This window comes from Pimephales promelas, chromosome 6, assembly GCF_988280905.1.
Source record: "Pimephales promelas chromosome 6, fPimPro1.hap1.1, whole genome shotgun sequence".
Classification (NCBI taxonomy): Eukaryota; Metazoa; Chordata; class Actinopteri; order Cypriniformes; family Leuciscidae; genus Pimephales; species Pimephales promelas.
The window spans coordinates 23,959,831-23,984,784 of NC_142774.1; the positions used below are offsets into that span (position 1 = coordinate 23,959,831).

General features: G+C 39.1%; 1 protein-coding gene and 1 pseudogene across 5 annotated transcripts in view; both read left to right on the forward strand.

Annotated features, from left to right (window-relative positions):
• chst10 (carbohydrate sulfotransferase 10) overlaps nt 1–24,954 on the forward strand; it is a 70,398-nt gene that overhangs the window by 26,384 nt on the left and 19,060 nt on the right. The window lies entirely within an intron of this gene.
• LOC148978578 (ribosome-binding protein 1-like) lies at nt 13,915–18,342 on the forward strand (annotated as a pseudogene).

A 24,954-nucleotide genomic window follows, 5' to 3' on the forward strand; every position in this document is an offset into this window, starting at 1 on the left:
TTATACTGGATCTTTAAGATAAAGGTCTAAAGGTCTATATTTTCGAATGAAGAAACTTTTTCTTGCTGGACTTTATTGCTGTAACTTAACCGTGTTACTTTCTACCGGGTGTCGGACGCTGTCGGTTAGATCACAACACTAGAGTCAGAGCACTATAATTGTTCTTCACGCACACAGTAACTGAAATTTAAAACCTTTAAAAGAAAAGGCTCAATAAACTATTGCATAGATAGATAATGTATAATACACTGTTCATAAATATGTATTTCCTTTGTGCTTTGAACTTTTCAATACGGACTCACTGCGCTGTAACTTCATGTGGCTTCAAGCACATCATTCTCCGCTCGGGATGCACATAAGTGCTTTGTGCTGCACCGTATTGGAGCCGTAATATCATAATGCAGTGACGTAATGACAGATTATTAATTGCCTTTCAATTATATGTTGCTGCGTCATTAAACATCTGTCCTATGCATTTCAAACATTTATAGCAGCCATGGCTATATTTTTTTATGATTTTTGTTATCTTGTTTTTCATTAATGTATTTTTCAAAAATAAGAGCAATGTGTATTATCTATTATTAATATGGTTTATAATAGCATTTTTGTCATAGATTATGACAAAGTAATCATATGATCCACCAGCGAGGAACTAGCAGAACAGAGTGAACATTCATTCTGTTTAGTTCAATCCTACTTAATAGGAATTTATTTAAAATGCTCGCTCTACTCCACACCATTAATGTCTTGTGCGGACATCCGTATTTCGACTTTCGGTTTTAAGTAAGCGATTTAAAAGCTCCCAAGTCCCAGCGGAGTCACACGTTGATTAACCGGTGGGAATATACACAATAGGCCTACCTGATATTGAACACAAGAGGGCAGTATAGCACTACATATGACTCAGATTATTATTTTTTTATGAATTTTACAACAATTCTGGCTGTTTTTGAACGTAAACATAATTCTTAAATGAAAAAAAGGAAAAATTGGGGAAGTTATAATATTTGTATAATTTAATTTAGAAACAAATGATGTATAATTACATTTTTAGAAGATATGAGGCTTTTAGTGTTTACTTTTTTGACATTACTTTAATCTTTTGCCATAGTTGCACATGTCTACTGGCTAATAAATGTGATGTATCTGTTGAGTTTCAAGCAATTTCAAGCATGCTAAGAGTCCCAAAAGCATCAAAAAAGAATGTTAAAGTTTGTTTCGTTGCCACGGCAACAGTATCAAAGATATCAAAAATTCATTCACAGGTCTACATCTGCCGTGTATTTACATTATACAGATGAAGTTTGAAGCAAATCGGTTAAAAATAAGAGAGTGATTTCAAAGCATTTTGAAAGTGACACACTTCCTGCTGCCAGTTGGTGGCGCTATAACTTTGACTCACAATAGTCACATCCATGTGATCGGTCTCTTACAGCGAAAACACTGCTGAAGTTTCATCAAGATCAGTTAATGTATGCTGAAGTTATAACAGACATCCTGTTTCATGTTTCTCGCCATAATTTCGTTTCCTCGCCACGGCCAAACCGTTCGAGATATCAAAAATCCCGTGGCACTTTTTCATCCTTAATGTCTTGACTTCACGCTGATCGAGTTTCGTCGAATTTGGTTCAGTGCTCTAGGAGCAATAATTTAAATTCCATTGCATGTGTTTTAAACACAACCCTAAATAGCCAACTTCCTGTTGGGCTGGGGTAAAATTAAGAGTGTGAAGTATATATGAAACGATGAGATCTATATGTGTACCAAGTTTCATATTATTACATGCAAGTGTGTTTGATTTATGGACCAAATTTTCAGACCAAGTTTATTGACCAAGTTAATCTGATTAATAAACTAATTATATAAAACTATTGTCAATTCACTACAATAAAACTAGTTATATGCCTTTACTTATAAAAAATAAAAATAAAAACTTATTTAAAAAATACCAGGCTTGAGAAATGTATTTTCTTTATGCAGGTCATACACACAGCAGTGAAATGGTTAAGCCCCCTCCCCCTGCACACACACACAGACAGCCAGCCAGCCAGCCAGCCAAAGACACATGTAGGCTCAGAGTGGCCATATTCAAACAAAAATATCTGACTTTCCGTGGGTCCTAGCTAATAAGTGTCAATTAGAAAGTTGTCCGGCTCGAGGAGTACAATATACATACCAATTTTTGTAACTCTAGTTAAAACTAACCACCCCACTTTTGTCAAAAGGTGGCGCTACTGAGCCCTCACCACGCCCGTTTCTGCAACTTTGCACATGTCTACTGGCTAATAAATGTGATGTGTCTGTCGAGTTTCATGCAATTTGAAGCATGCTAAGGGTCTCAAAAGCATCCTAAAAGCATCCTAAAAGAAGGGTGAAGTTTGATGCGTCGCCACGGCAACAGTTTCAAAGATATCAAGAATCCATTCACAGGTCTTCATCTGCCGTATGTTTCCATTATACATATGAAGTTTGAAGCAAATCGGGTAAAAATAAAAGGGTGATATCTAAGCATTTTGAAAGTGACACACTTCCTGCTGCCAGTTGGTGGCGCTATAACTTTGACTCACAATAGTCACATCCATGTGATCGTCCTCTTACAGCGAACACACTGCTGAAGTTTCATCAAGATCAGTTAATGTATGCTGAAGTTATAACACACTTCCTGTTTCACGTTTCTCGCCATGATTTCGTTTCCCCGCCACGGACAAACCGTTCGAGATATAAAAAATCCCCTCGCAAACTTTCATCCTCAATGTCTTGACTTCATGCTGACCGAGTTTCGTCGAATTTGGATCAAAGCTCTAGGAGGAGTATTTGACATTCCATTGCGATCGTTTTACAAACAAACCTCAATAGCCGACTTCCTGTTGGGCTGGGGTAAAAAGTAAGAGCGCGAGGTATAGATGAAACGATGAGATCAACATGTGTACCGAGTTTCATATTATTACATACAAGCGTGTTTGAGTTATGGACCAAGTGTTCGGACCCCGTTCCAGGGGGCGCTGACGAGCCGCCCTGCCACGCCCGGGTACCAGCTTCAGCCCGGCTCTGATGGCCGCGGGTTCTGACCCGTGTGCAAAGTTTCAAGAGTTTTCGAGCACGTTAAGGGCCCCAAAAGTGCCCAAAAGGTAGTAAAATAATAATAATTATAATAATAATAGTAAAGAAAAATAATCCTTAGGAAAACAATAGGGCCTTCGCCCTTTCAGGGCTTGGGCCCTAATAATCCTAAGGAAAACAATAGGGCCTTCGCCCTTTCAGGGCTTGGGCCCTAAAAATATATGATCTGAAATATAGCACATTCATTTTTAAATTCATTCAGGTTCAATTACCAAAAATACAATCTTAATTTAATTTAAAGCAAATAATAAATCTAAAATATATGGGTTATATGCATATTTTGTAAAAAAAGAAGAAAAAAAAGAAAGAAAGATATATATCCAAAAACACAAGGCCTTAAACTTTAACAAGGGTGCAACTCTTATCACTACAACAAACATAGTCACACACACAAGTCAAGTCACTTACATTTTAGATGCAATATTGACTTTTTAGATGCAATATTGACTTTTTTCTGTTTCAGCAGAGAAAATAGTTAAACAAAGATCACAGCGACCCATCGCGCATCTCAAAGCAATGTGTTTTCTCATTACTGAATGATTCAGCATTTTGAATCCATGACTCGTTCATTAAGACGGTCATCTGGCGACACCTTATGGTGATTTAGGGTTATGTTTAAAAGTATCGTTCTTTACAGCGATTTTTAATTGACTCCTGTTAAACCAATCTCGTAACATTATTGTGTAACCGATTTAATTTGATCAGCCTTACCTAGGGTAACAGCCCTATAGTGTCTTATTATTCTAAATTATTGAATTTATTGATCAAATTTACTAATGAAAAATGAAGCATACATTTATTAAGACTAGGCTGCCCTGCAGATATTAGGCTACAATATGCAGATTTAAATATACTATTTATCAAATAATCTGTTTATTTTTAGGTTACACATTACATTGTTTAAAAAATAAAAATCAAATGTGACCCGCTCTGGCGAAATGAGTCGGAAGTTGCAACCTTCCATTTTAAGATATGGGCCGATTATGTGGAAAAACCATGAAATAAAAAAAAAATATATATATATATTTTTTGCTAATTTCAAAGAACAGACATTCAAAAATAATCTCACAGGGTTTCATAGTCGAGATAATTGAGTAAAGGTATTTAAATAACGATTAAAGTTGTCAAAGCTTTAAATTCGCTGAAATAAACATTGCTCTTCTCAACTCCCCTCGTCACCTCTGAGCATTTCCCGGGTATCCCCTGAAACGTTGAACTTACTGGATGCTTCTAACCTAAACTGCGTGAGTATATTTATCTGCAAGAAGAATATAGCGTATGTAAGGCTGCAACGATCGCGACACTCAGATCCACGAACCTGTGTCGCGGTGTGAGAAGACAGAATCACGACACCGACACTTCAACTCCCGAAGTTATCCTTCACGTCCAGACCCAATGCTAGCTACAACATCTTTAAATTACTATTAGTATTATTTGAAGTTAACATTATAAAATACGTAGACTTACACCACAAAACTTAAATTATTACTATTTTTTTTTAAATTGGGCAATTTCAGCATTATGGAGGAGATCCAATTCCCAAATAATTAAATATTTTAATAAATTGGCCTATGTGAACCACCTGCACAAACCAAAAGTAATACTCACCGGATGAAGAAGGGTTGACTCTCTCCAGAACATAAAATCTTTATTTTATTTTCCGTGTTCGCATTTATGAGGAAAAACAATCCGAACGTGACCGTTCTCTGGAAGCAGCACTAAAACTTTCACATAGCTTAAACATGCAAGCACAAAGCCTTTCTTTAAAGTAAATTTCGTTTTAAAATAATTATCTTAATTTAAATCAATGTTTCATCAACCAATTACTAGGATTTAATAATAAGAAATAAATTGCAGACAATAGGCTAGGCCTAATCACGCGGAGACGCGCGGCACGTGAACTGAAGCTTGTCTCATGAACCGAAAGTCAGCGTATAAGGTATCCTCACAGACATATATATTGAAATGTCTAGCCTACTTTTAAACACAACCATTCAAAATGAAAGAAAACAGACTGCTCTCTGCTTATGTGGGCTAATCCGTATGAAAACTGAATTTCTCTCTGACTCCTCCTCAATCTTTCTGATTTTAGAACATTTTTGTAAAAGTGACTTTTTAATTATTTATTTCAAAAAAATTAAAAATAAGTTGAGTTTCAGCCTCGTTAAATTGCATTTATATATGTTAATCCATTTGGTCAAATTAAGCTATATAAAATAAATAGTTTATCCCTTAAAATGCTATGGATTTTGAAAGATATCAAAAAAAAAAAAAAAAAAAAAACGGGCATAAAAACTTTAAAAGCGATTTTCTTAGGTTTTCAATTGGAAAAAAAGGGCAGACGACCAGAATTCAAATCTGTATATCTTTACAACCATTCAAGGTATGACCAAGGTATCATTTGAAAGCTTACAGTGTCCTCTTTCCATTAATATCAAAATCTCAATTTTTAAATTTGGGTCACTGTGACTAATTTTGCTGGATCAGGTCGGTCACAAATGTGTTTTTATTGTAGTATTAATTTTATACAGAAATACATTATAATTATATATAATATACAAAATATAACCGTGGGCGCGATTAAACAGTGTTACAATAAAACTCAACATTGTGTTTTTTTAAAAATAAATTCAAATAATACAAATCCCGAAATTGCGCTAATTTTAAAATTAAACTAAAACTCATGGCTGCACAAGCATTCATAACTGTGCGCGCCAACAGCGAGGAACCAGCAGAACAGAGTGAACGTTCATTCTGTTTAGTTCAATCCTACTTAATAGGAATTTATTTAAAATGCTTGCTCTACTCCACAACATTAATGTCTTGTGCGGATATCTGTATTTTGACTTTCGGTTTTAAGTAAGCGATTTAAAAGTTCCCGAGTCCCAGCGGAGTCACACGTTGATTAACCGGTGGGAATATACACAATAGGCCTAACTGATATTGAACACAAGAGGGCAGTATAGCACTACGTATGACTCAGATTATTTTTTCTTCTTCTGAAGTTTACAACCATTATGGCTGTTTTTGAACGTAAACATAATTCTTAAATGAAAAAAGGGAAAAACTGGTTTAATTATAATATTTGTATAATTTAATTTAGAAACAAATGATGTATAATTACATTTTTAGAAGATATGAGGCTTTTAGTGTTTACTGTTTACTTTTTTGACATTACTTTAATCTTTTGCCAAAGTTGCACATGCCTACTGGCTAATAAATGTGATGTATCTGTCGAGCTATCTGTATCTATCTGTTTCAAGCAATTTCAAGCATGCTAGGAGTCCCAAAAGTATCAAAAAGGAATGTTAAAGTTTGATTTGTTGCCACAGCAACAGTATCAAAGATATCAAGAATCCATTCACAGGTCTACATCTGCTGTATTTTTACATTATACAGATGAAGTTTGAAGCAAATCGGTTAAAAATAAGAGGGTGATATCAAAGCATTTTGAAAGTAACACACTTCCTGCTGCCAGTTGGTGGCGCTATAAATTTGACTCACAATAGTCACATCCATGTAATCAGCCTCTTACAGTGAACACACTGCTGAAGTTTCATCAAGATCAGTTAATGTATGCTGAAGTTATAACACACTACCTGTTTCACGTTTCTCGCCATAATTTTGTTTCCTTGCCACGGCCAAACCGTTCGAGATATTAAAAATCCCCTCGCAAACTTTCATCCTCAATGCCTTGACTTCATGCTGACCGAGTTTCGTGCCGTGTGTTTGAATTCTCTAGGAGGAGTATTGCACATTCCATTGCGAGCGTTTTACAAACAAACCTCAATAGCCGACTTCCTGTTTGGCTGGGGTAAAAAGTAAGAGCGTGAGGTATAGATGAAACGATGAGATCAACATGTGTACCGAGTTTCATATTATTACATGCAAGCGTGTTTGATTTATGGACCAAGTGTTCGGACCCCGTTCCAGGGGGCGCTGTCTAGCCCCCCTGCCACACCCAGGTACCATCTTCAGCCCGGCTCTGATGGCTGTGGGATCTGACCTGTGTGCAAAGTTTCAAGAGTTTTCAAACCCGTTAAGGGCCCCAAAAGCCGCTAAGAGTCTCAAAATCATAAAAAAAAAGAATTTTAAAGTTTGATGCGTTGCCTCGGCAACAGTATCAAAGATATCAAGAATCCATTCACAGGTCTTCATCTGCTATGTATTTACATTATACAGATTAAGTTTGAAGCACATCGGGTAAAAATAAAAGGGTGAGTTCAAAGCATTTTGAAAGTGACACACTTCCTGCTACCAGTTGGTGGCGCTATAACTTTGACTCACAATAGTCACATCCATGTGATCGTCCTCTTACAGCGAACACACTGCTGAAGTTTCATCAAGATCAGTTAATGTATGCTGAAGTTATAACACACTTCCTGTTTCACATTTCTCGCCATAATTTCGTTTCCTCGCCATGGCCAAACCGTTCGAGATATCAAAAATCCCCTCGCAAACTTTCATCGTCAATGCCTTGACTTCATGCTGACCGAGTTTCGTGCCGTGTGTTTGAATTCTCTAGGAGTAGTACTTCAAATTCCATTGCGAGTGTTTTATGAACAACCCTAAATAACCGACTTCCTGTTGGGCTGGGGTAAAAAGTAATAGTATGAGGTATATATGAACGATGAGATCAACATGTGTACCGAGTTTCATATTATTACATACAAGCGTGTTTGAGTTATGGACCAAGTGTTCGGACCCCGTTCCAGGGGGCGCTGACGAGCCGCCCTACCACGCCCGGGTACCAGCTTCAGCCCGGCTCTGATGGCCGCGGGTTCTGACCCGTGTGCAAAGTTTCAAGAGTTTTCGAGCACGTTAAGGGCCCCAAAAGTGCCCAAAAGGTAGTAAAATAATAATAATTATAATAATAATAGTAAAGAAAAATAATCCCAAGGAAAACAATAGGGCCTTCGCCCTTTCAGGGCTTGGGCCCTAATAATCCTTAGGAAAACAATAGGGCCTTCGCCCTTTCAGGGCTTGGGCCCTAATAATATGGACTGATGCTCTGGCAGATAAGTTTCATATTCAGCTCTTATAACTTACAGCCTCTTTATTGTTTCATAGCAGTTATCAGCCCGCGCTTTGATTAGTAGTTGAGATTAAACGGCCGTCGATGTATCCCAAAGGACCGCGATAGTACGCCTTCTTTCCGGCACTTCTGGCTTCTTGGATGAGCGGCCAAAGAGCTGAGCACTCCGGTCCTCGGCTGACAGATCCTCCGCGAACCTGATTCCACGTTCAGTGCACAGCTGCGAGTTCTTTGTAATCTTCCAGAATTCGTCTCTGTATTTACGCATAGTGAACTGAACAATCATTTGACGGTGTCTTCCACTCTCTCTTTTTCCAATCCAGTGAACTGAGTCAACGACATCTTCCAACTTCTGTGCCAGATGTGGGGCTATGGTACCCAAGAGATCAGTCACCTCTTTCCGTGCATCCTCGTCAACATGCTCTTTCATCCCTTTAATACGAAGATTCCATCTCCGCTTATAACGCTCAAGCTCGGACGTTTTCAACCTTAAATCCTCATTAGACTTCTCGAGAACTGCGGTTTTCTTTTCCAAGACGGCATATTTTTGCTTGTATTCTTTAATCTCCGCTGCATTAAAATCTACTGCTTTGGAGATGTTCACAATCATGATGCTGTTTTGTTTGTTGTTCTATTTTGTCTGCGATTTCTTCCAGCGTTCTATCTTGAGAGTCGAATCTTGTCTTTAAGGAATTAATCGCCTGCAGCAAAGCTGCATTGGAGATTTCACATTCGTCTGGTTTTACCTTTTTTTGAGGCGTTTTGGTTGGGGTGATGTGAGAAGCATCCCGTCGTTTTTCCTTTGGGTTCTCTCGTCCGTAGTTATGATCCATTTCCATGGGTACACTTTGGGCTCTGTTTGCTGAATGGGCCATGTTCTCGTCAAAGTTTATTTTTTCAATTAAGAGCGTATCAAAAACAATAGTAAAAGCAATAGTACTACGTTTAATTTGTCGCTTAAGTTTCTGAGACTGATTTATGAGAAGGTGGCAATAAAAAGTATAAATTGAAATAGTTCTGCCAGAGCTCAGCAAAACACGTGCGCCTAGCTCGCCATCTTGCTCGCCATTTCTTTTATTTTATTAGGTCTGTGTCTCCTCTTCCTAATTTGCCTCAGTATGATGTCAGCGCGCTCTCATTCGCTGTACAGCTGTCAATCGTCTCACGTGTTCCAACGTTTTTTTTTTAGTCTCGACATTTTTTTTAATATTATTATTATTTTTTTTTTTATTAATGCTGAGAACAGGATACACAATACAACACAATACAAAAGAGAAAGCATACATCACATAATAACAATCAAATCAATAAAGGAGACAATAACAAACATAAATAAAATAAAAAAGAAGTAGGGCAATTAAATCACTTAAAAAGGTTTCACAAGAAGAGATTAAAGGCAGTGCAGATTCTAATAGTCCTTATGGCTTTCATATTAGTAGATGTTGAAATCACACTTAAATAATTTTCTATCTCTTTTAAGAAGACAGAGAAAAAAGGTTTACAGTTTGAAAATTTGCATTTGTGAATGTAAAATTTGCTTAAGAAAAGAATTAAATTAATAACAAAACAGATATTTGCATTTTTGGGGTCTGAGTCAAAATATCCAAATATAATGTTTCTCATCTGTATTGAAAAGCCTGGCCAAATCTTACACTTGATAAATACATCAATATCTAGGGCTGGGTACCGAGTTTGGTACTTTTTAGGTACCGACCGAATTGCCTCGGTACTACCGAGTATCGAAACATGTTTTGTTTTTCGATACCAAATGGGCTTTATGCCCAGCTGCACTAATTCCTGAACTTCAGCCAGCTCCTTGTTTCCTGTCTGCCATTATTGGCCAAATTGGCTTTATGCACAGCTTCACTACTTCCTGAATTTCAGCCAGCTCCTTGTTTCCTGTCTGCCATTATTGGACACATTGATTAATTCAGGTGTGCTTGACCTCAGTAGTCATGGCAACAATAATCAGACACACCTGAATTAATCAATTTTGCCCAATAATGACAGACAGGAAACAAGGAGCTGGCTGAAGTTCAGGAAGTAGTGCAGCTGTGCATAAAGCCCATTGATTAATTCAGGTGTGCTTGACCTTAGTAGTCATGGCAACAATAATCAGACACACCTGAATTAATCAATTTGGCCAATAATGGCAGACAGGAAACAAGAAGCTGGCTGAAGTTCAGGAAGTAGTGCAGCTGGGCATAAAGCCAATTTCAGTACCTAATGCCACGTTCAGACTGCGCGATTTTAAAAGTAGTCAGGTCGCTGCTCTTTTCACACTGCATGACTATCTTGGCCAGCATTCAGTCACTGCTGTGTTCACACTGCATGATAGATCGGCGACAGAAGGTTTCACACTGCATGACTTTACAATGGGAAAAATCGCCGACAACTCCGTCTAGCACGCTGCGCGCAAACTACGTTTCACTACAAACACACGTGAGATGTACAAGGAAACAACCCAACATCACACGTGCTAGTCCGGAGTTCTCACGTGAGACTTTTTTATTTTTCGACCTGGTTGTGATGCAGCTCAAATGAAACGTCAAATAAACACTGGTGCTCCTGCCAAATTTCTACTCATTTTGCTTCCATTTCTTGGGTTCAAATAGACCGAGAAGAAATCTTTTTTCTGAAACAATGCCATGGATGTTGATATGTGATCAATAACTCCTCCCCGAACTCCCCTGTATCTTGCTCTCTCACTGGCTGCCGGTAATCACCGATGTAGTTTTCAGTCAAAACACTTTTCACACAGCAGGATTTTTAAAACGCAGACAGGTCGAGATATTTAGCATGCCAAATATCTCACGGGTGTCGGCGACTCATCGGTGATTCTCTCAAATCACGTCTTTGCTCATTCACACTGCGTGATTGTCACTCGCGTGAACGAGCACCGATTTGCCTGTGATTTCAGGCATTTGTCGGCGATTTCTCAAAACCTGTCGGCGAGCCAAAATCGTAGCTAAAATCATGCAGTCTGAACTCGGCATAAGTGGTTAAAGGCTGGTTCACACGGGACGATTTTAAAATTGTCGGCCGATTTTTCCAAACCTGAGAGACCCCACACACAGCGATAAAAAATCACGGGTCAAACGGTTTTGGTCGTACCGTGTGTGGTGCGCAGCCACACGGCAAAATCAACACATCACACACGAACCGATTTGACTCCCGAGCATTCCTAGGTCAGACGGAAAATCTCACAAAGTCCCTCGAGATCAAACGTGACTTCAGAGTAAACAATCATGGTGGACGAAGAGAATGCAGTGGCGATGGTGTGTAGTTTGTTTTTAACGAAAAAAAAACGTCCACCGGACATTTTGGTGTGCCGGCTGTTTTGATTTTGTTTCCCGCTGGTGCTTCATCTACGCCTCGTCACCTTGCTTTCTGATTGGCTAATGTACATGCCACAGTTCACAGGCTGCGTGCTCGTTCGTCCCCGGGGGACACCACACACGAGGAGAAATCGGGCCAAAACAATCCAACATGTTGAATATCCCCGATTTGAGATCGGAGCGGTCCCAGCATCCTTCCGAGCAGACGAGAGCAGTCTTAACACACCACACACGGCAGGAATATCTGAGAAGATTATTTTACGATAATCGGAGCATCCTTAAGATTGTCGGAAGGGGTGATCGGGGCTAAAATTGGGCTAATAATCCTGCCATGTGAACCAGCCTTTAGTGTGATAGGTAAGAATCAAGTGATATCAGTTCATAAAGTTATAATAACATTAGACCGTTTCCCGGGAGGTACACATAACGTTACTTACAAAAATATGTTATCAATGAAATAAATTAATTCAACAAATAAATGTTGTACTAAAATGTAAATGTTTGACAATAAATATAGCCTATAACAGCAATAGAATAGCTTTACAGTAAACAGTTTTTTTTTTTGCAGTACTAGCCTATCTTATATTAATGACCGTTAAAGCAAGACCATGTAAACAAACAAAAAAACACAGCCAATGTCCAAAGTGGAAATTAGTTATAGGATAAACGGACACAGCGCATCAATGATCATCATGTTTGTAGCATGATCCAGGAGATTAAAACGTCCAAAATATATTTCAGGCCTAGTGGAGTTGGTAACTAATAATAGTAGTAAAAGTGTAAAGTTGCATTCAATGGAAATACTCACTAATGCAAGAAAAAAACTACCTCAAAAAACTGTTTTCTGTGCTGTTGTCCAGTAACTCAGTTTGAATTTTCACCCCGATATGGCGGCTGCGCTACCAAAGTGCCATCTAGTGGCTGTTACCAAAAAAGCATCAGAGTTTCGCCTCTTGTTCTTCTATACTCTTTGACGCGGCTGCTCAGTATGAGGTGTGATTTGTGCATTTACTTTGCAAACTAAGCAATCATTGTGTCGATCGTCACGTACAATACCATGACCAATGACGTGTGATAACCTACGTGTGGATAAGCGCGTGGATAACTTACGTGTGGATAATGGATTACAGAGAGTATTTAATATTGAATTGTTTCGTTTAAAGACATTTCAAGCTTTATATATAGAAAGTGTAGGAGCCATTTATATATTTTTATATATTATATATTCTCCTTTGTATGACCTTATGCAACAGCAAACTAACATCATTGCTCAGCTGGTTCAGAACCAAGCCTTAGCCTCTCTTCCGCCACGAGCTATCCCAGAGTTTGATGGTGACCCACTTAAGTATGCTGCCTTCATTAGAGCGTTCGAGCAAGCTATTGAAAAGAAAACTACAGATAAACAAGAATGTCTTTATTACCTTGAGCAACATACCAGAGGGCAGCCAAGGGAACTGGTTCGAAGTTGCTATAACATGGCTCCTGGGCAGGGTTACGAGAGAGCAAAGAATTTATTGAAAGAATACTTCGGAAATGAAATAAAAATTGCTGTAGCTTATATGGAGAAGGCTATGACGTGGCCTATGATGAGGGTTGATGACATTAATGCTCTGCAGTCTTTTTCAAACTTTTTAAGGGACTGTTGCAATGTCATGGAAGATTTACAACATATGGAGGAATTGAACGTGCCATCCAATCTTCGCCTGATAATGATGAAGTTGCCATATAAACTGAGGGAGAAATGGAGGTCTGTCGCTTGGGAGCTACAGAAGCACCGTGGTTATAGAGCTATGTTCCCAGACTTTGTGGTCTTCATTGAGCGTCAGGTAAAGATTCTGTCTGATCCTCTTTTTGGTGACCTACCGGGTACGCCACCAGATCCTCCCTCTAACCCCAAGAGTAGACACACTGGACGAGGCCAAGCTACTGTTGCTGCCATCAATATTGCTTCAGGATCAACTACATCAGCAGCATGGCATCAACAGCGCAGAGGGCCAGCTTCACAAAAGAATGACGAAGAGTCATGCTGTGTAGGGATGCACCGAATATTCGGCCGCCGAAAATTTTCGGCCGAAAATGGCCCAAAAGTGCATTTTCGGTTTTCGGCCGAAAGACTTTTATCACTGAAACAATACGGCCGAAATGTTGTGATGACGCAAACAGAAACCGCGACCTGCATGTGCTTGTCTGAAGCAACATGTCTGTGGTGTGGACGTATTTCAGTGTATCTGAACCCGCGATGAGACGGAAACCTTGTTTATCCACCTATAAACAATGCGTGCCGCCATGACGACCACTCCGGTTCCGAGCGAGTCAAGAGCGGTGCGCGCGCTGTCTGTGGAGACACGCGCTGCGGAGGCAGGCGAAAGTATAAATAAGGCAGCGCGAGTCTCCACAGACAGCGCGCGCACCGCTTTTGACCCGCTCGGAACCGGAGTCGTCGTCATGGCGGCACGCATTGTTTAGAGCAGGAAGGCGAAAGTAAACAAGGCAGCGCGAGTCTCCACAAACAGCGCGTGCACCGCTCCAAACGGTCGAGGCGTTTATACTTGACGCGCTCTCCGTTGTATTCCTTGAAACGACTGAGGGGACGACTCAAGTAAAGTAACTGTCCTCTAACCATCAGGAATCGGCGAGAAGAAGACCGATAAATACATGACGATGTTTATTTTTTAGTATTCCACCACCAATACAAAAATAATCATGTAAAACCCAGTAAACCCTGAGATTATTACTTGTGACATTACAAAAAAAAAAAAAAAATGTATATGGGAACATGTATAGAACTAAATTAATGCTGTCTTAAATATTTTCTACATTCACTAGGCTACATGTTTCATTAAGTTTCATCATTTGTATTAAACATGGACCATTGTTCATTTAAAAAGGCTTTTTATGCTATTGTATGCTACATTTTTAAAAATGTAACTAATTTAGACCTGCAAACTGGGTGCTAATGTGATGAGAAGTTTGCGGTTGGCTTTGTTTTTGAGAGAACATTTCATTTTAAAACCTTTCTGCAGGCCAGTAGATTATTATTTAGTGTAATAAGTGGGGTCAAGTTAAACATTTTAGTTTGAATTTTATTTTATACTGTGCATTGTGCTAAATATATATTTGCATAATTTGTAATTGATTTATTCTTTGAAAATGTTATATTAATTTATGCAATTGCAATGCCTTGATTTTAGTAAAGTTTGTACACAGTCATAGCCATAAATGCAATGATACTAATAATTGGCATAATTTCTTTCGGTGTTTCGGTTTTCGGTTTTCGGCCTTGGATTCCTCTTTTTCGGTTTTCGGTTTCGGCCAAGAATTTTCATTTCGGTGCATCCCTAATGCTGTGTGTGTAAGAGCCAGCATTCAGTGGAGAAGTGTTCACAGCTTGATGAGATGACACACAGGGAGAAATTGGAGGCTTTGAAAGTAGGCAGAGTGTGTTTCAGCTGTCTGAGGAGAGGTCATATGAGCAGGGAATGTGACAAGCCTTTGACATGTGATACATGTAAACACAAACATCCAACTGTCCTGCAAATTGAATCTAAAGCACAGGAAGTGTCAGTCAATAATGCACCTGTGTCATTGGAGACGTGTGGCCATACTGGGGCCGGAAGTGATGAATGGGTTCTCGCTATTGTGCCTGTACAGGTGAAGGCCAAGTCCGGGAGCACAATTATTAACACCTGCCTTTCTAGACGCGGGGCGTTCAGCTTCTTTCTGTACCCAGCATCTCATGAGAAGAAAACTTTCAAGAGTCAAGACTAGCATTCTTCCTCCATACTCTTGGCCAAGAGAGGTCTGTAGACACATTCTTGCTTAGTGGTCTCGAGGTTTCTGGCTTGAATGAAGAAAACTTCCTGGACTTACCTGAAGTCTACACTCAGAGTACCATACCTGTGAGTAGAAATAACATTCTCACTCAACAGGACCTAGAGGGATGGAAATACATTAAGAAAGGCATTACAGTTCCCAGTTTTGAGGCAGAGGTAGAATTGCTGATAGGCACCAATGCGCCGAAGCTCATGGACCCATGGGAGATAATAAATAGCCAAGGTGAAGGACCATATGCTGTCAGGACTCAACTGGGGTGGGTCGTGAATGGTCCACTGAGAGGTGGTGAACCGCGTAAAGGCAAGATGGGCCATCCAGCTGTCACTGCCAATAGGATCTCAGTCGCAAGGCTAAAAGAGCAAATTTATGAACTTAAGAGTGTCAGGGAAGAAACTGAAGATTCTGTGGCATCCCTACAGGCTTAGCTGGAGAAGATGGAAAGTGCTGATACTATTGAAGCTGAATCGCCATTTGAGAATCTGGAGAAGGACGCATGCATGATCTCGCTGGGGGAGGAACTTCAACAGCTTAAAGAAGAGTTGAAGCAAGTGAAGGCCAAGAGTAACGAACTGCAAGGTAAAAACTATGCCACAGTGGAAGCCCTATGTGCTACTGAGAGGCTGAGTGAAGAAAGACTGAGCCAGGCCAAGGCCGCACAGAGTGAAGTTGAGCAGCAGCTGAGCTTTTTCCAGACAGACACCAGAAACGCTTTCCAGACACTGTTCCCTCACATCAACATAGAAATGCATCAGACAAACTGGCTGGAAGCATTCACACATGAAGCACAGAAGAACCTGACAGAAAATCAGCAGAGTCCAGCAGAACAGCAGCACATAATGTCCAGCTCAGATGTGACTGATCTGCAGCAGAAACTCATTCTATCGGAAGAGAGACGGAGGTCACTTCAGGCTGAGTGTGAGCAGTACAGATCAACTCATAGTGAAATGGAGAGCATGCTGAAAGTCTTGCAGAGTAGTGTGGAGGATGGCGAGCTCATGTGGAAGGTTTCAGACGCTGAGAAGCAAAAACAGACGGCTCTGGATCTGGTGAAGGTCCCGGAGGAGACGATAAATGTGGAAATACAGGACACCAACGAGCTGAGTGGCCAGCTGGATTAAACAACTGGAATCCATAAACATCAGTCAGACGTATGCAGAAGAAATGTCTCAGCTGAAGGCATCGTTGTCAGAAACTCAGGTCCAGCTGGTATCAGCCAAAGCAGAGGCTCAGGAACAGAGAGCAGAACTTTCATTGGTCAAGCAGGAGCTACAGGAAGTAAGTAGAGTGGAGAATGAGAAGAGCGCACAGTCCACTCGGGTGCTGAAGTGCGACAGGGATCTCGAGGCTCAGTCAGAAAAGCTGAACCCTACTGGAGAAGGACAAACTGAAGAGGGAGAGAATCATATAATGGAGCAAGAGGGTCTTCTAGAATCAAATAATGCTGCAGAAGTGGATGAGACCAAAAAAAGGCTTTTCTGTTGGAGACATTGTGGTTATAATGGATCCTGTCGCTCCACAAGGGTCCTGGCTGATGGAAAAAATTACACAGACGTACCCTGACAAGAAAGGCTTTGTCCGCTCCGTGCTGTTGAAAATAAAAACGGTCAGCTGGAACGGCCTGAAACGAAGATCTGTCTTTTGATGGAAGTCGAAGTGTCACAGATGAGGTCCTGACTAGATGATCTGACCACAGATGTCCTAAACTCAAGAGAAGATGATTTCACTTAGATTAGCATTGCAAATAAATGACTCCTTAAGTTAAAATATGTAAGTGTGGTTAAAGTAAATGTTCACAATTATGTGGCCGGAGTGTAGGAGCCATTTATAAATTCACCTTTTTTGGATAGTTTAATATTGCTATTACTTATACTAGCCACTTGGTGGGAGTGTTGCACTGGGTGTGACACGTCACTGGGAATTGGGTATATTTACAGGTGTGGCAATTAGTTAGGAAAATGGTGTGGATGGTGAGGAACACGCGGTTCTTACCGTAGCCGTGAGCACTTAATACCAACAGCACGACAGCACTTTATTATTTAGCACTGGGTGAAGTACCATTTTAATGTAAATTATTCCCTTTCATACTTTTATAATAAATGGGAACACCACCCAAAGAGAGCAAATGTTTGGACTCTGCAATTTCTGCTACGCGTTGAGAACACCATGCCATCTATGCCGAGGCCTATAGGATAGCCTTAACAGAAAGCTTGAAATGTCTTTAACCCTCCACTCTTAGAAAAAAGGGTTGTATATATGTAGCATAGGGTTCTTTACTCAACTGCAAAGGACCTTTTATGCCAAAAAAAAAAAAAAAAAAAGGATGATAATGACAAGAAAGAACCCCTTTGGCACAAAGGTTATTTATAAGCTTTTATTTTAGTTGTAATTAAATTATTGTTTATTAAACTGTTGTAGTAACTTAATATCGCATTTTAATCATGCAGATTTTAGAAGGATAACTGAAATGGCACCCCTCGTGTAATATTGATTAATTACATTTTTAACCCCCATATCTTGAATTTTGTGATCATTCCCATGCATTGCATTTTAGGGGTTCCAAATACATAGCGCTTTAGAACCTTTAAAGGTTCTATATAGAACCTTTTCTTCTAAGAGTGTCTGATGGTCTTCGAGGTCCACTGGACCCCAAATGACTTGATTGAATTTAAAAAAAAAAAAGTTCTCTTTTTCCAAATGGTATTAAGCTTCCTACGACTCTCAACACTTTCTAGATCTACAAAAGAAAAAAAAAACTTAAAATGGAATGTTATCTGTTTTTATCGTGACAAAAATAGTCACACTCGTGGTCTAATAACATTTATTTTTGTAACAGAACAATAGTTTTTTTTGTTTTGTTTTTTTACAAATAATTTATTTTTACTGCTTTATTTGCTAATTTGTTATTGCTGTTCAGTTGAAATAAATGATCAAATATTATAGGACTCCAACATTTCTCTGTAACATGTTGTTCAGGTTTGATTCTAATAATAATTTAACATTATTAAAAAACTATTGTTTTTTTTAGTACAAAAACAAATGCTAAACTTTGACAAAAAGTATTTTATTTTTGTTATAATTGTGATTTTATAATACTTAGATATGAATCCAACTTTAGAAACTATATCTTTCAGTAATTCAAATAGTGCATAGACCGAGTGGAGCTCTACAGCCATCTAGTGGTTAAAGTGACTTATTACAAATTTTAACCTGTTTTTCCAAAAAAATGGGAAAAAATCTTACATTAAACCTTGTAAAATTATCCATGGTATCCCCAGGAATGAAAGTTAGAAATCTGGGTCTTTTTTAAAGTTTATTTAACATAAAATGCATTTTTTTTTTTGTAAAAATCCTATTTAAATAAATATTTATTTATTTATAGAAATAAACAAAAAATCAAATCCTCCAAAAACTGCACAAATGTTGAGTAAAAACATTAATAAACAGAGAAATTATATTTGTTAAAAAAATATTGTTCTGTTACAAAATTAAATCTTATTGTCTGGGGTCCAATAGACCCCGAAGACCACGAGTGTGATCAGATAGTTAAACGAAACAGTTCAAAACTAAAATAAATAGACTAGCCTACTCTAGGCTATTTCTCATAGGTTCGTTTCATTTATGACGAGATGTGCCTACCCTATCTCACGACCAATTCGTACGAATTCGTACGAGTGATTAAAAAGTGGCTAATTCGTATACGAATTCGTACGACCTCACTCGTACGAATTCATACGATTTGTCTAAACCCACGTGACGGTTATGTTTAGGGGCGGGGTCAGGGGTAGGTCATTCGTACGAATTCATACGAATTGGCCAATTCGTAAAATATGTACGATTTAGCAAAAATCGTACTAATTTGTACGACTGAGGTCGTATGAATTGTTACGAATTAGCCACGAGTGACCGCGGCCGAGCGCAACTCCATGCTTATGGCTGTCTGTTATTTGCTTTATTTATTAAATCTAGGCAATTGGTTGATGAAAAATTGATTAAAATGAATACAATTTAGGCTATACAAAATGAAAAGTACTTTAAATAAAGGCTTTCTTCTAAACAAAACTTAATGAAGTGGTCAAAATCATATCTGTCGACCCAGGCCACATCTCTCTATTGCTTATCTATTTTCATAATCACAGATGGAACAAAAAAATAACATTATAACAAATATGAAACTAAATGCGCTTATTTAATGGCTATACAACTCAGGCTTGCAGACTCATTATTTGTAGAAATGGCTGCACATTCATTTAATTCTGAAGTTTGCAAACAAGTTAAAAGGCATTCGTTTGTAAATCATATCTGCAACATTTATCAAGTACGTACGGATAATTTTGCATGCATTTATTAATCATTATGGTAAGTAATAAATAAATATGAACGCAACTCGTTTAATTACTCGTTATTAAGCATTTTACTCCCATAGAAAATCATTAAAAAAACGCTTAAAGTGGTTTAATGCAGATTAGACCAGGGTTTTTCAAACTTTTTTGTGTGTGGACCAATATGTAATCAAGAATTTTTGCGGACCACCTCATAATACACATAATAAAATCGGTCTACAGTCCTTCCGGAAATAATACGCACCTCTAGGCTCACTAGCACTAAAACTATAACTGGTCATCACATCAGTACAACAGGCTTAGAAAGTTTACTGCACACAAAGGCTGTTACATATTTCATTTATTTATTTACAAGCACCTGAGAGCATAATCAGGTTCACTTGAACAACAGGTTTATTTAGCAATGGAGTAGGAAATACAGTAATAAAAACACTTGGATAAAGCTTAATAAAAAAATGTATCAATACAGCCCTAAATATTCTTTTTACTTTTTTTTATCGGAATTTCCTAGTAAAATGAAGGTAAAAAAAATATTTTGTCTTTCCCGAACCACCTTGGACTACGGAGCACTGGTGGTCCCGGACCACAGTTTTGGGAATAGCCGGGACTGTCCCGTTATTACGTCGAAATAACAGATAATTATGTTTAAATAATGAATCAATATCCCGAAATAGAAAGTTTACTTTTTTCCCTGCACCATTTATTTCAAGGCTGCCTGCATAGAACACAGCCTGAATAATAATTGATTCCAGAAATAATATTTGGCGGTGCTTTCTTGCCCGCTCTAGCGCCGTCCATGATTACCAATATTAAACACACACACACACACACACACACACACACACATATATATATATATATATATATATATATACACACACACACATATATATATATATATATATATATATATATATATATATATTATATATATATATATATATATATACACTCACCGGCCACTTTATTAGGTACACCTGTCCAACTGCTCGTTAACACTTAATTTCTAAGCAGCCAATCACATGGCGGCAACTCAGTGCATTTAGGCATGTAGACATGGTCAAGACAATCTCCTGCAGTTCAAACCGAGCATCAGTATGGGGAAGAAAGGTGATTTGAGTGACTTTGAACGTGGCATGATTGTTGGTGCCAGAAGGGCTGGTCTGAGTATTTCAGAAACTGCTAATCTACTGGGATTTTCACGCACAACCATCTCTAGGGTTTACAGAGAATGGTCCGAAAAAGAAAAAAACATCCAGTGAGCGGCAGTTCTGTGGGCGGAAATGCCTTGTTGATGCCAGAGGTCAGAGGAGAATGGCCAGACTGGTTCGAGCTGATAGAAGGGCAACAGTGACTCAAATAACCACCCGTTACAACCAAGGTGGGCAGAAGAGCATCTCTGAACGCACAGTACGTCGAACTTTGAGGCAGATGGGCTGCAGCAGCAGAAGACCACACCGGGTGCCACTCCTTTCAGCTAAGAACAGGAAACTGAGGCTACAATTTGCACAAGCTCATCGAAATTGGACAATAGAAGATTGGAAAAACGTTGCCTGGTCTGATGAGTCTCGATTTCTGCTGCGACATTCGGATGGTAGGGTCAGAATTTGGCGTCTACAACATGAAAGCATGGATCCATCCTGCCTTGTATCAACGGTTCAGGCTGGTGGTGGTGGTGTCATGGTGTGGGGAATATTTTCTTGCCACTCTTTGGGCCCCTTGGTACCAATTGAGCATCGTTGCAACGCCACAGCCTACCTGAGTATTGTTGCTGACCATGTCCATCCCTTTATGACCACAATGTTCCCAACTTCTGATGGCAACTTTCAGCAGGATAATGCGCCATGTCATAAAGCTGGAATCATCTCAGACTGGTTTCTTGAACATGACAATGAGTTCGCTGTACTCAAATGGCCTCCACAGTCACCAGATCTCAACCCAATAGAGCATCTTTGGGATGTGGTGGAACGGGAGATTCGCATCATGGATGTGCAGCCGACAAATCTGCGGCAACTGTGTGATGCCATCATGTCAATATGGACCAAACTCCCTGAGGAATGCTTCCAGCACCTTGTTGAATCTATGCCACGAAGAATTGAGGCAGTTCTGAAGGCAAAAGGGGGTCCAACCCGTTACTAGCATGGGGTACCTAATAAAGTGGCCGGTGAGTGTATATAATAGTGTTGTAAACCCCCCCAAAACATGAAAACAGTGTGTGTTATGATCAAATCCCAAATTAAAAAGGTAACCTACAATAATGAGCTGATAGAATTCAGCCTAACTATTAATTATATCCAGACGTTGATTCACACGTTTATCCACACACGTTATCCAGACGTTGATCCACACGTACGTTATTCGGACGTTTATCCACACGTTTACCCACGCGTACGTTATTCTATGGAAAGCCAAAAGGGTCAAATTTCGCCACTATCCAAACGCGTTTCATTCTCAAAACGCCGGTGTTTACGGCGTTTAAGATGAAAAGACGCCGCAAATTACGGCGTATTGTGGTACAAACGGTGTTATAGTGCTTCTTACGATGCACTTGGGGATGTACGATTACTGCAGAGCACTCGTAGTTCTAAGAAGATGTTCAAGTGCTACTTAAGTTATGATGCTTTTTGGGAAACAGACTATAATATTAACATCAGTCTTACGATCGTTTTTACGATCAACTTGGGCTTTTTGATGCTTTTGGGAAACCCAGCCCAGGGCCGGCTTTCCCAATAACAATGTATCTTTTCTAAGAGCGCTCTCTACACTCTTAGAAGAAACGGTTCTATATAGAACCTTAAAAGGTTCTATCAGCGCTATGTACTATTTGGAACCCCTAAAAGGGTTCCAATAGAACCTTTTTCCAAAAAAAATGGTTCTATAGAACCATTTTGGAGTTCCATATATGAAGCGGGGGATGGAGCCATTTCTGGTTCTAAATAGAACCATTTCTTCTAAGAGTGTACGTGCACGAACGCTCTCCGCAATTCCACGCGCGTTTCCCAAAAATGCACTTAACATGAAAGCGCGACAGAGTCGCTATCTATTTGCAAAGTGCTGAAAGATAACCTTATATGGAATCGTTTTATGAACGTTTAACCTAATAATCGTCATTTGTTGTGGATTAGAAATCAAGACAAGTCTATATGGATATTAAACACCTATAGCCTACTGGCAAAATGGCTGAACAAAAACAAGAGAAGATATACGTTTCAAAAAGATAAAATTAATGTTCTTCTAGAGGAGATAGAGGGAAACAAAGATTTTATTTTTAACAGAATTAAAGGACATACAAATAAGGAAAAACAAAACATCTGGAAGGACATTATCACATTGCAAACTAACTGCAACCGTGTTCAAAGATCAGGGAAGGAGGTCCGCAAGAAATGCCCAATACATGGCTGGTTTTCGTGCATGTCAGAAGTTATTGACAGATTTTTTTTCATCCCTATTTTGCCCGGTCTTCAATATTTCCCAGATTACTTATTTTATGATTTTTTTTGTTTGTTCATTAATTCGTTTAATTTAAATGTGTAGGCTATTTCTATTTTTTCTTCTTTTTTAATTACTTAATTTATTCATTTAAACAAAACACGAGTACAACAAAGTCTACAATAAAGTACAATCAAAACCTATAGGCTATATTATACTTATGTACATGCAGTGTAATCTTTGCCTGGTTCAACCAGACTCTAGTTCATTTCATTTCCACATAGAGTCTGGAACCGCTCCATTGAGAAACGTTTCCTTCCTTGTAGGCGGGTTCACTATTAAAGTTCAAATCTATTGGATCTGCCCAAAGTCACTCACGATCTGCCAATCGCTAATCGCTAACGGGGTGTCGTGAGTGACGTATGTCACGCGCCGAAGAGGATTATGTTTACAATAGGATTTCAGTCAACGAGCGCCGCAGGTTTTGTTAATCTAGGAACAATTATTAATTAGAAATGTATATTTTACACGAAGGACAGTGATATATACATCCAACGGTGGAAGCTGTGTCTAATCATTACAAATACGCTGCTGTGGTCGTTTCTGATCTGCCGCAAATGCTGTAACGTTAGCTGCTACAGTGAATGATCAGTCTGTCTCTATCTGCAGATGTGTAATAAACAACAATTTTTCATATTACATCTTATTGTTTCTTAATTACCTTAATTATGGTCTTCAAAGTACGTGTTTGTACATTTTTATATGGCATTTAGTTTTTTTAGTAAAACAAATCAACCATTGCCATCTAAAACTGAAAATCAAATATCTTCAAAGCATGGTTTTTCACATTTTTATTTATGACAATTATTTTTTTTTTAAATCACAACCAATTTGTATGATTTACAACATGTAAAACTGACACACCAACCTCCTGCACAAGTGCACAAAGGGGCTCAAAATGTTCTATTCCTCACAAGAATCAGTAAATATACAGTTGGGAATATGAGCGACTGACATGACTCCTGAGCGGATCTTCAACAATAGTTTAGCAGCCAGGACTCGGGGCTTCCGAACACCGCGAACACCAGGCTAAACCGTCCGTCCAAAATGTCACGGTCATCGTGCACGAGCTGCCCAGCACAAACTTCTAAACTTTCTGCCTCCTTCACTTGGTCCTCAGTTGTGCAACAAGAGGTGAGACGATAACAATCCGGCTTTAAATTCTGTATATTCGGCAGTTTCTTTTCTAACAACGGACCGAATAGCTTTTCTCACGTTATTCTCCGCTGCCATTACTGAACTCAAACTGACGCGCTTACATCAACGTCATCGTTCTCAGCCAGCCACTCCCTCTATTCGCTGATTGGTCCTACAAAAAATTGATTTCTGGAAACCTAAGGAGGATATGGAGCGATCCCAGATGTAGTACAGAAGTAAAATGAAATTGAGCGGAAGTGCGTAGGAGGGCGCAGCCAGGCTAGTGTAATCTATAGACGAATCCGGCGAAACTACCGGAAGCGGGGCGCCATTACTGAGCTGTTGCTGGGTAGCGTTGCGCCATTGCCTCCTATTGTTTTAGTTGCAACTTGCGTCCACTGGAATAAACAGCCCGCGATTTACGACTGTCACTAACGTTACAACGTTACCCCTTGTATAATGTCGAGTGGGTAAACAGTTTCCGTTATTGTTTCAATGGTGGCAGTAAAATTTAAATTTTGAAGAGAAAACATTGTGAATACCCCGGGTCGACTGCCCCTGTCTGGTGCCGTACGGTTTACAGATTTCCTGGGCGAGTACAAGACGTGGACATTCGCGTATAATAACAATTATTTAATGACATGAGTAAAAAAAATATAAT